This window comes from Lissotriton vulgaris, chromosome 1_1, assembly GCF_964263255.1.
Source record: "Lissotriton vulgaris chromosome 1_1, aLisVul1.2, whole genome shotgun sequence".
Classification (NCBI taxonomy): Eukaryota; Metazoa; Chordata; class Amphibia; order Caudata; family Salamandridae; genus Lissotriton; species Lissotriton vulgaris.
Genome location: NC_141685.1, coordinates 928017850 through 928031206, shown reverse-complemented (window position 1 = coordinate 928031206; position 13357 = coordinate 928017850). Strand labels below are relative to the sequence as shown.

The 13357-nt window shown below is 46.1% G+C and overlaps 1 protein-coding gene across 3 annotated transcripts in view; it reads right to left on the bottom strand.

The window, feature by feature from the left end:
- The window catches only part of LOC147748189 (deoxyhypusine synthase-like), a 237855-nt gene that overhangs the window by 80862 nt on the left and 143636 nt on the right, over nucleotides 1-13357 (bottom strand). The window lies entirely within an intron of this gene.

The following is a 13357-nucleotide window of genomic DNA, read 5'->3' as shown; positions in this document are numbered from 1 at the left end:
AGTCATGAGACATGTGCAGACAGATCTGACAAGATTCTACAGACTGCAAATTGTTACACAGGGAAAAAAGATTTTCCGGGGGCGTGGCTTGGACGCCGAGGGAGATGGCGGCTTAGTGCGTCTCTCCTCCCGTCGCGAGCTTCTACAACCAGCTTTGGAACGCTTTTTCGGCTCTGCAGGGGAGATGTGAGCATATATTCAGGAACCGGAACACTTCCTGAATGTAAGGAGCTGCCCCGCGTGTCCGCAGCTGCAGCGGATCGTGAACTGTGCCAAACGGAGCTCCGGACGCACATGGCAGCAGTGCGTGGTGAGGGGACAACGCGGAGCGAGCAGTGAACCCCGGCACAAGCGATGCAGCGAGCCTGACATGACGAAGGGACCTGGGACAGAAGGAAAAGAGCCCACGAAGGAGCGCTCACCTGAATGGAAGGCAGAATGACCGGCCGCGTGAGTACAGTAAGATCAGCCATGCCGGGGGCTTCCTCCGCCTTTACCAAGATGGCGGCCGTCACTCGGTAATGCTCTGGAACCGAGGCAAACTGACTCTACCCATTAAATCTGCCCAAATTAGCCTGCATAAAACACCAGGGGAGCGATTCTGGCACCCACCCCTACAGTGAGGAAAATATGCGCTCATTTCTATTTTGGCCAGGTGAATCTAATGTAACTAAGATGCATGCCTGCATTATCGGCCATTAGACTGTATGAACTCACCAAACGCTCGATCAGTGCTCTGCTCATGCTGGCTGCCAGCTGATGATGGGGGTTTGAAGCTGCTGCGCTGAATGCCTGGATTGCTTGCCACCAAACGACACTCGGCTCCCTACTATACCAGTACTGCCTCGAAGGCTGTCAAGTGCCTACAACTCGGCTCTCTTTTTATTACACAGCAACCCACATGTGGTGTACCCCTCAATGATAGTGTTGTCCTTGCAGTTAGTTTCCAAGGTCATTGTACACACACCGTGCGCCTTTGGAATATATGAATGTGGTGCCCTGTACCTAAAATTCTATCTATGACGTGCTCCCAGTGTACTGAGATCTAGCTGGCTATCCTCTTGTATGGACTCCTGTTGTATACTCTACTCCACGATATTAGCTACTCAGAAGAGGCTCTAGTAATCAGGATGGATACCAAAGACCAGGGTACCCTTAAAAGACTTAAATCGGATCACTCGAACCCGGGATCGCCAAATAAGCCAAAGAAAGTTACCCCGGACGCACTTGACATGATACTGAATAGGCTAGATGAAGTGAAGGACCTAGCCAAAGCCACTAAGGAGGAAGTGGTAGCAATCCGTCAAGACATCAGAGATACTAATGCGCGCCTAACAGAAACCGAATCCCGAATCAGCCGCCTGGAGGACATAGAGGTTGAAACCACCAAGGCTCTGAAGCACCTACACATCTCCTGTGACCAGACAACTAGACGACTGGCCGAGTTGGAAGATAGGAATAGGAGGGGGAACCTACGCATCTTTGGAATTCCGGAAGGGTCCGAGGAGTCGGAAGGTTCATGCATTCAATTTTTGGAATCATGGTTCACTAAAGCCACGAACCTGACTTTCACCAACCCTCTTGAATTCGATAGGGCACACAGAGTACCAGGGAGAATCACTAAGACACAGAGAGGACCAAGGCCCATCGTATGTAAACCGTTACGCTACCAACATGTTGAGCAAATCCTGGCCTTCGTGAGGAAACACAATCATATTTTGTGGAAGGATACCAAGGTCTACATTTCTCAAGACTACAGTAAGGAAACCGTAGAAATAAGGAAGGCCTTCCTTGCGCTACGCCAACAACTGTCAACGAAGGGATATCAATATGGCTTTGTGGGCCCAGCAAAGTACAGGGTGACAATACGTGGTTCGTCTTCCTACTTCACGGACCCCAGGAAACTCAGACGTATGCTTGAAGACGTGGAAGAACGGGACATGGAACGCGATATGGAAACTAATAACCCAGAAAGTCAAGCAGCCTCGGCCTCGGCGTCAGGTTACAGATGACCACATCTGAGGTTTAGTGCTCTCACTAGGATATCTCTGCTATGTTAATTCCACAAAGCCCAACAAGCTTTTCAAATTGCAAGTCCACCGTTCTGTAAGGTTTCAAGTTGACGGATGCCTCGTTGCACCGAGAACTCTACGCTGCCTGAAAGGTGGCCCGAAGATCTGAACTAAGGTCCTGGAGTCTCCTCACTTTATCTCCCTAGGTTGTACCTGACGTGGCCTGTTGCTAATGATCTAAACTTTTTGATTGTAGCTGGTCTGCCCTGTTTGATTAGAATGAGGAAGATACCGGTGTAAGATGTGTTAAGTCGTGTATGAATGAATCCAAAACCCGGTGCATTGGCAGGATTGATCAGATTAGACTGGTTTCGGACTGGCCGTGCTGGGGCTCTTTGTTTAAGGAACGATTACTGGCAGGTTTTCGTTTTTGACTAGGTTCTTCACCACTGACGCATAAACCTAGATACCAATAACCATTAGGGGCCCTATGCTGAGGGTATGAAGCTATAATACCTTCCAATAGGCTGTGTGGCTATATTGTCAAATTTCTGTTCGACAGCACCACTTTGACAGATATAATGTAGGTATATTGGTTTGTTTCTGAATTAACAAAAATGTGCAGAAGGAGCGTGTTACTATACCTAAGTTAGTTCTGCCACATCACTCCAATATTACACTGTTTGCATAATGTTGCATAATGTTTATCGGCACTCTACGTTGTGCATAGCTGTTCCAAATGTTTATACATGACTAGTTCTAGACGGGAGGGTTACTGCGGTTTTCCTCACGTCGCCATGCTTCTGTATTACAGTTGGGGAGGGTGGGGTGGGGGGATGTGGGGTGTTGGGGGGGGTGGGTGTTATGTTCTATGGTTTACATTTTTTGTACTTTCCTTTCTCTCTCCCTCTTATTCCTTTCCTCTTCTCTTTTCCTTGCTTTTTCTTTCCCCTCTGACCTGTCTCTTTGCTCTTATCTGGACAAGCTGTATCATGCATATGTTGTATTTGTATACCGGTACCCAGACTAGCCATGCCCCATCCCTGGGCGCCCAGATGATGGACCATGGTCTCCGCCTGTTATACTCCATAGGGGGCAAAGCAATGTGTTCCTTCCATTATGCGCTGTGTAACATGTATTTCCAGGGCTCTCGTGGGGCACTCATGATACCTGCACTGCTATAAATGTCAGTAACAACACTTTCCACTCCGCTCGGGACAACGTCACTTGATCGATTAAAGATTCTGTCTATGAATGTTAAAGGTTTAAATCAGCCCGTTAAAAAACAAAAGATATTAGACTATGTGCGCAGACAGAAGGGAGACATTGTACTGCTGCAAGAGACCAAACTAGATGTTAAACAATTTTACACTCTGCGCAATAAGTTTTATTCAGAGGTTGTCGGTTCTGGTGCAGTTGGAAGAAAGAATGGTGTTCTGGTGCTATTGTCAAGAAAGTCCAAGGTAGAATTACTGTCTTCCTCATCAGATGAAAAGGGTCGTTGGGTCACAGTGAAACTATCCAAAGATAATACAGAATTCTTTGTCACTAACGTTTATGCACCTAATATTAATGACTTAGAATTTTGGCGAGACTTAGCCAAACAGATTGCAACGATACCTGATACGGCGGTGCATATCCTTGGGGGTGATTTCAATCTTCCATTTGACCCGGCCTTAGACAGGGACTCAAAATGTGTATTCAAACCAAGCAGATCACATAATGCATTTGTCAAATTATGCCAACAATTTCACTTAATTGACACATGGAGAATACAAAACCCTACTGATAGGGACTATACTTTCTACTCTTCCCCTCACGATTCGTTCTCCCGCATTGATTATTATTATTATGTTTCTTATATAGCGCCTGAATCGACCCCCGAAGGGGTATCTCCGCGCTTGCCTTGGGAACCCGTCCTGGCTTTTCCCTGTGAGATAGCCCCTACAGGGCATCCCCAAGGTGAAAGCCAGGCATCCCGCCGCGGGGGGGCCGTTGTGGAGATTAAGCAAGCTTAATGCCCAGAGTTGCAGAGTGTGAACCCATGATTAGGTCAGGCACCGAAGCGAGAATTATCGAGTCCATCGACATTTGAGCTCCAGACCCTGCCGCGTCGGGAATTGAACCCTAGTCCCGGGTCTGACCTCTGCTTCAGGGTCTGCCTGCTCTAACCAGTGAGCCACACTTCTCCACTGATTACATATTCATTACACAAAATGGCGTTGCAAGGATAGAGGATACTTCAATTGAACCTAGGGTTCTATCAGACCACTCATGCATATCTCTATCCATCACTAACATTAAACCGTCCCCTAAACAAACGTCCTGGAGACTCAATGAGGAAATCTTGAGTAAAGAACAAAACAGAACTCAAATTCTATCAGCCATTAGGTCTTATTTGGAGATTAATGCGAAAGGGGACACTTCGGACCTAGTACGTTGGGAGGCTTTGAAAAGTACAATTAGGGGTGTGTGTATCAAAATTCGTTCAGCAATGAACAGAGATTGTAATGCAAAGCTAGAAGGGTTAGAGACGGAAATAGCCATCCTAGAGAACAAACACCAAATGACGAGAGACCGGGAGACATTTAATACCATGACCAACAAAAAATACGAATATAACAAACTAGTAAGCGAAAGGGCGGGGGTGTGGCTAGACAGAAAGCGAAGGTTCAAGCTATGTGAATCTAATAAAGCCGGCAAGAGCCTAGCGGCATATTTGAAATTTAAGGTCCAAAGGAATGCTATTAATGTTATCAAGGACTCGGCGGGAGTTACTCACTCTGATCCCCAAAAAATAACCGAAGTCTTTAAAGACTTCTATAAGGACTTATACGCCAAAAACGAATTGGTGGATGAAGACAAAATTCAAGAATATCTTCAGGAGTGTGTATTACCAAAGTTAAAGCCTGAAGAACAACTCAGTCTTAATGAGCCGATCTCGGCTACTGAGGTGGAAAAGGCAATTAGGGGACTGAAATGTGGGAAGGCACCGGGCCCGGATGGCTTTACTGCCAAATTTTACAAAACCTTTCAATCAGACTTGGTTGACCCTCTTCTGAGCCTCTTCCACGAATTTACTGAGTCGGGGGAAGTGAGGGGTACGTTAGCAGAAGCGACTATTGCAGTTCTCCCAAAGGACGGCAAAGACCCGTCGCTACCAAAAAACTATAGACCGATTTCCCTGATTAATTTGGATTGTAAATTGTTGGCCATGGTTCTATCAGCTCGCTTACAAAAGGTCCTCCCCACTCTTGTACACCCATCTCAAGCGGGCTTCCTAAAACATAGACTGTCTAGTGATAACACCAGGGTGTTAGCCCATGCCCTAGAAAAAGCAAAACTTCTGAATACTCCCACGGTAGCTGTCACGCTGGATGCAGAAAAAGCATTCGACAAGGTGGACTGGTCCTTCCTTAAGGCGGTGTTACACCATTTTAACTTAGGAGAAACATTCACTAAACTCGTAATGGCTCTGTACGCCGGCCCCACTGCAAAAGTCAGAGCAGGTGGCTCCTTCTCATCCCCTTTCTGCTTGAAACAAGGGACGAGGCAAGGTTGCCCACTATCACCATCTTTGTTCTTACTGGCAATAGAACCCTTTTTGTGGCATATTAGACATAACAAAGCAATCGCTGGTATCCCATTTGATGACTGCACTGTAAAATTGACGGCCTACGCCGATGATGTGCTGATCTTAACGGAAAAAGCCGACGAGGCTATCCCGGCCTTGATGGACACAATCGAGGGGTTCTCTAGAGTTTCAGGATATAAACTGAATAAGGACAAAACAGAAGTCAAATTGTTAAACAATATCGGGAGTAAAGACATTCTAGGCTCCTCTGGCCTTACCTGGCAACCAAAAGCTTTTAAATATCTGGGCTTAGACTTTGAAAGGGATTTGATTACGACTCTGAAGCTAAATGAGGACTTAACTTTAAAAAAGATATCCACATTGCTAGATAGCTGGTCACCAAAATATCTATCCTGGTGGGGTAGGGCTGAGACCCTTAAAATGATGTGCACGCCCCTAGTTAACTATCTAGCCTGCATGCTCCCTATGACTTTTTCAGAAGAATTCATCAAGAAGGTGGACAGGTTGTTCGGTGAGTTCCTGTGGCGAGGGAAAAAAGCCAGGATATCACTAAAAAAGCTGCAGTTAGCAAAAGACAAAGGCGGCCTGGGCCTGCCCTCGTTCAGGAACTACCAAACAGCCTTCCTCTGTAAACAAGGGGCCCTTTGGCTAGTTGATGATACATCCTACACTCCAGTGTGGCTAAATATCGAAAAGTCGTTAATGGCGCGTGCACCCCTCTCGGCTCTCCTCACCATGGATTTGACCCACATACCTCACTCTAAATACATTCTACTAAATACTAGAAGAGCACTCCTCCGACTTGACCAATCCCATAAGACTGCTTCGGTGATCAAGAGATCTACTCTACTCTCATTATGGCATAACCCTATGCTCAGGATAGAGGGGAAGACCCTTTATTGGGAATTGTGGGCGACTAAGGGTATACATATAGTGAATGACCTCTATGAAAGTGGTAGGCCTCTACCCTTTTCGATATTGCAGGAGAGATTTGAATTGCCTAACATAGAATTTTACCAATTCCTGAAATTGAAAGCTGCTATCTCCAAGCGTCTCCTTTCTACAGAGCCGCCTTGGCTGGTGAACCGCCTCCGGTTACTGTACCATGCTGGTCATTTTGTTTCTAGAGTATATAAACTGCTCCTCCCCCTGCCCAAGAAGCCACATAAGTTATCCGAAATCAAGTGGGAATCAGAGCCTAACTCCACAGGAATAGTAATCGATTGGGAGGTCATACATAACACCGCACTAACAAACAAGGTTTCCCCGATCCTATGCCAAACGAAATATATGTTGTTGAACAGAGTGTTCTGGACCCCTCAGAAACTGTTTAAATGTAATCTGAGGGACACGCCTAATTGTTGGAACTGCCAAGAAGCGCCAGGTGACTTGGCACACATGCTTTTTAACTGTACCCTATTGCGTCCATTCTGGGACAAAGTATTTTCATATATCCAACAGATATTTGGAATAACTCCTACTCAAGAATTTATATATGTCATTCTGGGCCCTCTGGAGGAACAATTGCCAGAGAATCATGACAGACAATTGCTTGATATCATGTTAACATTGGCGTGCAAGGTCATACTTTACAAGTGGAAAAATTTTGCTGAAGTCAACTTTAAAATGTGGCTGGAATGGCTTTCCTTTCTAAGAGGGGCAGACAATCCTGCGCTACAGTCAGCCACTTGGAAGCCTTCGAACAACAAACTCTGGTCATCCCTGGATGCGTCATCCTGCCACTTTGAACCCCCATGAGGCACATCTCAATGGTCAACTTGTTCCATAGAATTGTTATTGAATTTTAGTCTGTTCAATCATATATGCTTACTGTATACTTCCTAATACATGCATGCCGAACCAGGTTTGGGTAAACTGGTTATGACCGCTCTGTGGATACACCTGTCCTCTCTCTTCTCTACTCTCTTCTCTTCTCTTCTCTCTTTTTCCTCCTCTCCTTTTCTCTCCCATCTTTCTTCTATCTCCTCTTTGACTTGATTTGATTACTGTAAGTGTCTTGGTGCCATCATTCTGCTCATTTGTACCTTGGAAGAGTCATTGTATTGTCTTTATTTTCAGCTTTGTTCTTCAATAAAAAAGATTTGAATTAAAAAAAAAAAAAAAAAAAAAGATTTTCCAAGGAAACACAAAAGCTAGTCCCATGTGCAGAAAGGTCATACGTGAAGTGTGTGCAGGGATGTTGCACACATGCAGACATCGTGCACAACATGTAGAATCAGTTCATCAACATCTGCAGAGAGGTCTGACAGGAGCATTTGACGGGGAGGAGGCACGGAACATTTGCAAGGTGTTCTGGTAAGGGCATCTGTAGGCCAGTAAGGCACAGGATGTGTAGAAGCAGTTCAGGACAAGGATGCTGTGTGTTGGTCAGGCCACACACAGAGAAGGTTTGCAAAGCCGGACAGCCGATCTCTGGTTTGCTCCACTTCACCACGAATCCAATTAGTAAAATGTGGATAACTGCTTATGGAAATAAGCCCAATATAACCAAGAGAAGCACTTTTGTGACGAAATTCCTCTTTTTGTATAGTCACCCCCTCCGCTCATCCCAACTGAGGGATTGCAGCACTGGTTGTGCCACCATAGGTGTGACAAAAATAAAACAAGACTCCCAACCCACCATTTCCAGGCTGGAAGAGCAGTTTAAACTGCTGGCCTGCCATTTAAAGTAATGGGAAAGTCAGACTTTCCCCTGGTAAATGTATAAGTCACCCCTGACAGGCTTATCAAGTTGTAAGGCAGGGTACCACATATCTCACAGGCAGAACATGTATTTTACATGTTCTGCTAGTAAACACGCAAAACTGGATTTTTTTCTGGGAAAAGGCTTGTCGCGCAATTAGCGAGTACAGAGTTAGATGCAGACCCCCTCAGATGTTCTAACGCTGAAACGGTGCAACCAAGGTAGGTCATCCATGGTATCAAACGACTAGTTATATTATATTATATACAAAGGTGCCATTTTGTTGTCTTTAGTCCCCTGAGCCCACATCGGTTCATATGGGGTCCTGCTACCGAAAACGCTTTCTGCCCTCCTGGGGAGACATGCTAACAACTCCCATTAAAAGATACATTAGGACCTGCTTGAGAAGGATTGGTGTGGCTCACTGGTTAGAAGCGGCAGAACTGGGAGCAGAGGACGGCCCGGGACCAGGGTTCAATTCCCGACGCGGCAGGGTCATGGACCAGGGTCAGCGGACTCGATAATTCTCACCTCGGTGCCTACTCTAACCAGGGATCACACTCGGCAACTCTGGGCATTAGCTTGCCTCATCTCCACAACGGCCCCCCCACATACGCCGGGGATGCCTGGTTTCACCTTGGAGATATCCAGTCGGGACCATCTCACAGGGAAAGCCAGGACGGGTTCCCCAGCGGTCTATTGCGCAGAGATACTCCTTCGGGAGTAGATTCTAGCGCGTTAGAAACCCGCAATTAAGTTAAATTAAGGAGGCGTCACCTCCCTCCTGCAAGAAGCCACACAGGTGTTGGCCGAAAAGGTGAGAAGACACCTTTGTAGGGAAAACAGGTAACACTCGGGAGAAGGGCTGCTCGATTGGTCAGACAGACCAGGACAGGAGAGGGGAGACCAGGTATCAAACTGTTTTTCCAGGGGCGTGTAACCACATCTCTGTGTTGGGCTAGGGAGTTCCACGTGCCAGGAGAGAGGCCTGCCATATTGGAAGTAGGTAGAAGGGTGCATACTGGGGTGTGATCACTAAGTGGTAGTGGAGAGTACCCCACTATCCACAATAAGGGGTGAGAGAGGAGAAGGGTGAGATACCTCCGCCCAAGCTCAAACTCTACTCACAATAAGTGTATCCAAACCCCGAAATGGCTCCTAAGGCCTAATTAACTCCTTTGGTGACAAAAACTCCAACAGTGGGCAGGAAAGATTTCCATTTGTTATTTAACCCTCACACACCCTATTGGTGTCATGCATCATCATCGGGTTCACCCAGACTCATAAATGTTTGGGTTGGCTCAACCGTGTTTTAGGGAGCTCTTAGGAAATATAGGCCAGGAGGACTTGAAGAATAAAAATCCTACTACACCTCCAGGTATCCCTTTATTAGTGGGGATGTAGTGGATGTTAAAAAAGATATAAAACGGGTCTATATAGGACGTTATGGTCCGAAGACCATAAAAGACTGCCAACATGTTTCAGCCCAAATGGTTGGCCAAAAATGGTACCGGGCTATCATCTGGGCAAAAAATAATATGCTCCCTGGAATCAATCAAACCAAACTACGCTGACCTATGTATTAGTTTTGAAGGTACTGAAAGCTGCAACCATCGTGGCATATAGTGATAGTAAAAAACAATCACAATGGAGAGAAAACTTATTGCCCTTGTTCGGTCACAAAAAATTCCGCCTTGTGGGAGAAAAAAGGAGAAAATAAGGAAAAAGACAAACATTGTATTTCATACGTAGTCTTAAAGTGCAACTCCTCATCATGCACGGGTACACTAATCCTGTTAATGCATGGTCTGTGTTCCTGTGACAACACCCTGTAAAGTTGTATTGAAACTATTAATCCAAAACTGCCCAGAAACCGCAGTGTGTGCATTAGCATAGCGTACCATTTGTACTATGAAAGCGGAAAAATGAAAAGCCTGTTCCAGTTTACCACACATACTAAACATATCAAATCACTTGTGTCATATTTGAAAACATCAAAACAGGAGGCCACACATTTGTTAACATAAAATTATTCGAGACGGAGAGAATAATATTCGTGACTAGGAAAATAAAACCTTGTGTTAATTGTGCCTCATATCTTGCATACATGTGTAAGTGGGTTTACTCTGAGAGGCACTACGGAATGTAACCTCTAATTACAATATTAATGCGGAAGCCCTTTTCTGATCTTAATAGCGTTTCACTGCAAGGCTACCCCCCTCCCGGGACCCTGTGACACGCATTTTCCCCTCTAACAGGGTATGGGTGATTAAAAGCATATTAACAGAGAATATGGCGTGAATTACATATACTGTTTTACTAAGCACTACTGAACGGGAGTGCATGAACTTGATACATTTACGCAACTAATGACTACTGATTGAGCTTGTATGAAAGATATGAGGCACAATTAACACAAGGCCTTATTTTCTAAGTCACGAATATTATTCTCTCAGTCTCAAATAATTTTTATTCGTTAAGTCCCCCTGCTAATATCTCCTAAGAGCTCCCTGAAACACGGTTGAGCCCAGCCAGACGTTTAGGAGTCTGAGTGAACCCGATGATGAAGCATGACACCAATAGGGTATGTGAGGGTTAAATGACAAAAGGAAATCTTTCTTTCCCACTGTTGGGGTTTTTGTCACCAAAGGAGCTAATTAGGCCTTAGGAGCCATTTCAGGGTTTGGATACACTTATTGTGAGTAGCATGCTGGGATGCCCAACTGCCACACTTGGCAGAAAGTGGTCATCAGGTGGGCGGGAACCTGGAAGCCCATTGGCTACCAACCGCATGCTGCTCTATGGGGTTTTTGGAGCATAAGTAGAGCACCCCTGGCATCCCGACCTCAGATCTTGACTGGACTGGGAGAAGGACTAACAAAAGCCTGCCCTGCTGCACCGTGAAACCGGCAAAGGGAGGCTGCAACAACATGGCCTGCACCTTGTGGCTAGCAAAGGAGAGGGACTGTGCCTGCCGTGTCAAGCTCAAAGAGAAGTCCTCACCAGAGCCCAGCCAAAACCAAGACTTACTGGCCTCCTGTCGCAGCACAGGTACAAAACAGCTGAAGAAGCCTGCTGGGTAAGTGGAGATTCCAAAGTCTTCAACCTGCTGCTGTGTAGTACCAAGCTCCATGACCAGACTCACACAGCTGCACGCAAGTTAGGTGAACCCAGGAATGTCTTCAGAGTGCAGCTGGGACCCCCAGAGGATGCGTTATTGACCCAGGAACGATTGGCCGATGACCATATGTGAGAATGTGGCTCTATATATACTGGACTAGAATGAAGTACAGTGTGTATAGAGTCCACCAACCCCAGAGATATAACAGAGGTTAAAGTCAGAACTGACCTTACTCTCCAAAGTGGTAACTTGGTCGAGCAGTAAGACAATACCAGAGGGCAGTGTAAAGCATTTGTTGTACACACTCAGTCAGCAAAAGGTTTCACACACTCAAGGACTGAACTCCAGGCAAATTGTTTTTATATCCACAGATATAGGTGTTTTATTTTTAGAACCAACAGTTATAAAAATATACTTATCTTGTTATGAGTTCTCTCATGTAATTACTTTGCAAAGGAGCAATAACGTTTGTGCAAACGGTTAATACAGTATTGACAGTAAGCAACCCAATCCTAAAACACACTATAGCATTGAGCTCAATGGGTTTTCCACATGTAAGTACAGTTGATTACTATATAGATTACTTTAGTAGTCCCAGGACTAGATCCTAGATTCAGTCCTGGGTTCTAGGCTGAAACCAGATTAGCAAAAACGTTTTAGTTACTGTAGTGAATTTTCATGAATATAAAGCAGTTTTAAAAGTTCACACTTAAAAACTTTTCAATGAAATCCGACAATGTTATTCAATGGGAGAAAATTCAGGTTGCAGGTAAAGTACGATCGCGTTACTTTTGTAACCCAGCACTGGTCTCCTAGGGCCAGCACTGGGGTCTTAACTCAAAAAAGGTAGGTAATTGCGTTTCGGTATTTTGTGTGATTTTTAAAGAATATTTCAAGTTTCCAAAAGTAGACACTTGAAAGAAATTTCATAGAAAAGCAGACAATGGGTTCCTATGGAGAAAATATAGATTACTAGTAAACCCGGTAAGGATTACTTTTGGGGTTCAGTACTGGGCTGAAAGGTACTGTACTGGCTTCTCCCCTGATCACAGGTGAGTACTCCGGAATTCGTCTGATTTTATATGAATATTTTCAGTTTTCAAAACTTCACACTTAGAAAATTTTCGAGTCAAAATTGGTCAATGTTATCCAATGGCAGGTAAGTGAGTTACCGGTTTCCATGTGAGTACTTGGTTGGTGAAGTTAAGGTTCTGGGCATAGACTCAGGGGTCCCCCAGGGTCGGGTAAGTATAGTTAGTTCAATCCCAGCAGCACAGGGGCAGCCGGGTGCAGAGGTAGCTAGGCCCAATGTTATCCAATGAGGGGAAGGGAGCCTTCGGTTGGTGGCTGCTGGCTAGCAGGCCACGCGGCTGTGGGAGGTGTGCTCCTGGTCACTTTTTCAGGGCAGGGGGGAAGTAAGATAGGACAAGGGTGGCACAGCCAGTGGCACTCGGGCAACTAGGTGCAGGGTGCTCTTGAGCCGTCGGCGCTCAATGTTATCCATTGAGAAAGGTCAAAAAGGAACAAAGGCTGCAGGCTTGGGAACGGAGACATCTCCAGGGGCGACCAGCACTTCGAGAGGTAAGTTGGGATCTTGGAGCGCAGGTAGGTACCCCAAAGGTAGGCACAGGGGCTGTAGGGCGCCGGGTGCAGGGATGTCTTTGGGTGTCGGAAAAGCTTACCCTCGACTGGTCGCGGTTGGGGTGGCCCCTTGTTCTGAGTCTGCGGCGTCGGCTGGTTCGTCGAGGAGGGTCTTTGGGCACTGGACTTCGGGTCCCAGTCGCCGGTGGGACGTCCTCGTGGTCTTGGTTCGGTTGGGCCCGGCCCAGGCTCGACGGGTGCAGAGTGGGCTGGTCCGGAGCTTCCTGGTTGGCACCAGGTGGGTTGTTGCAGCAGAGCCTCTGCTGATGGGAGTCCCAGTCTTC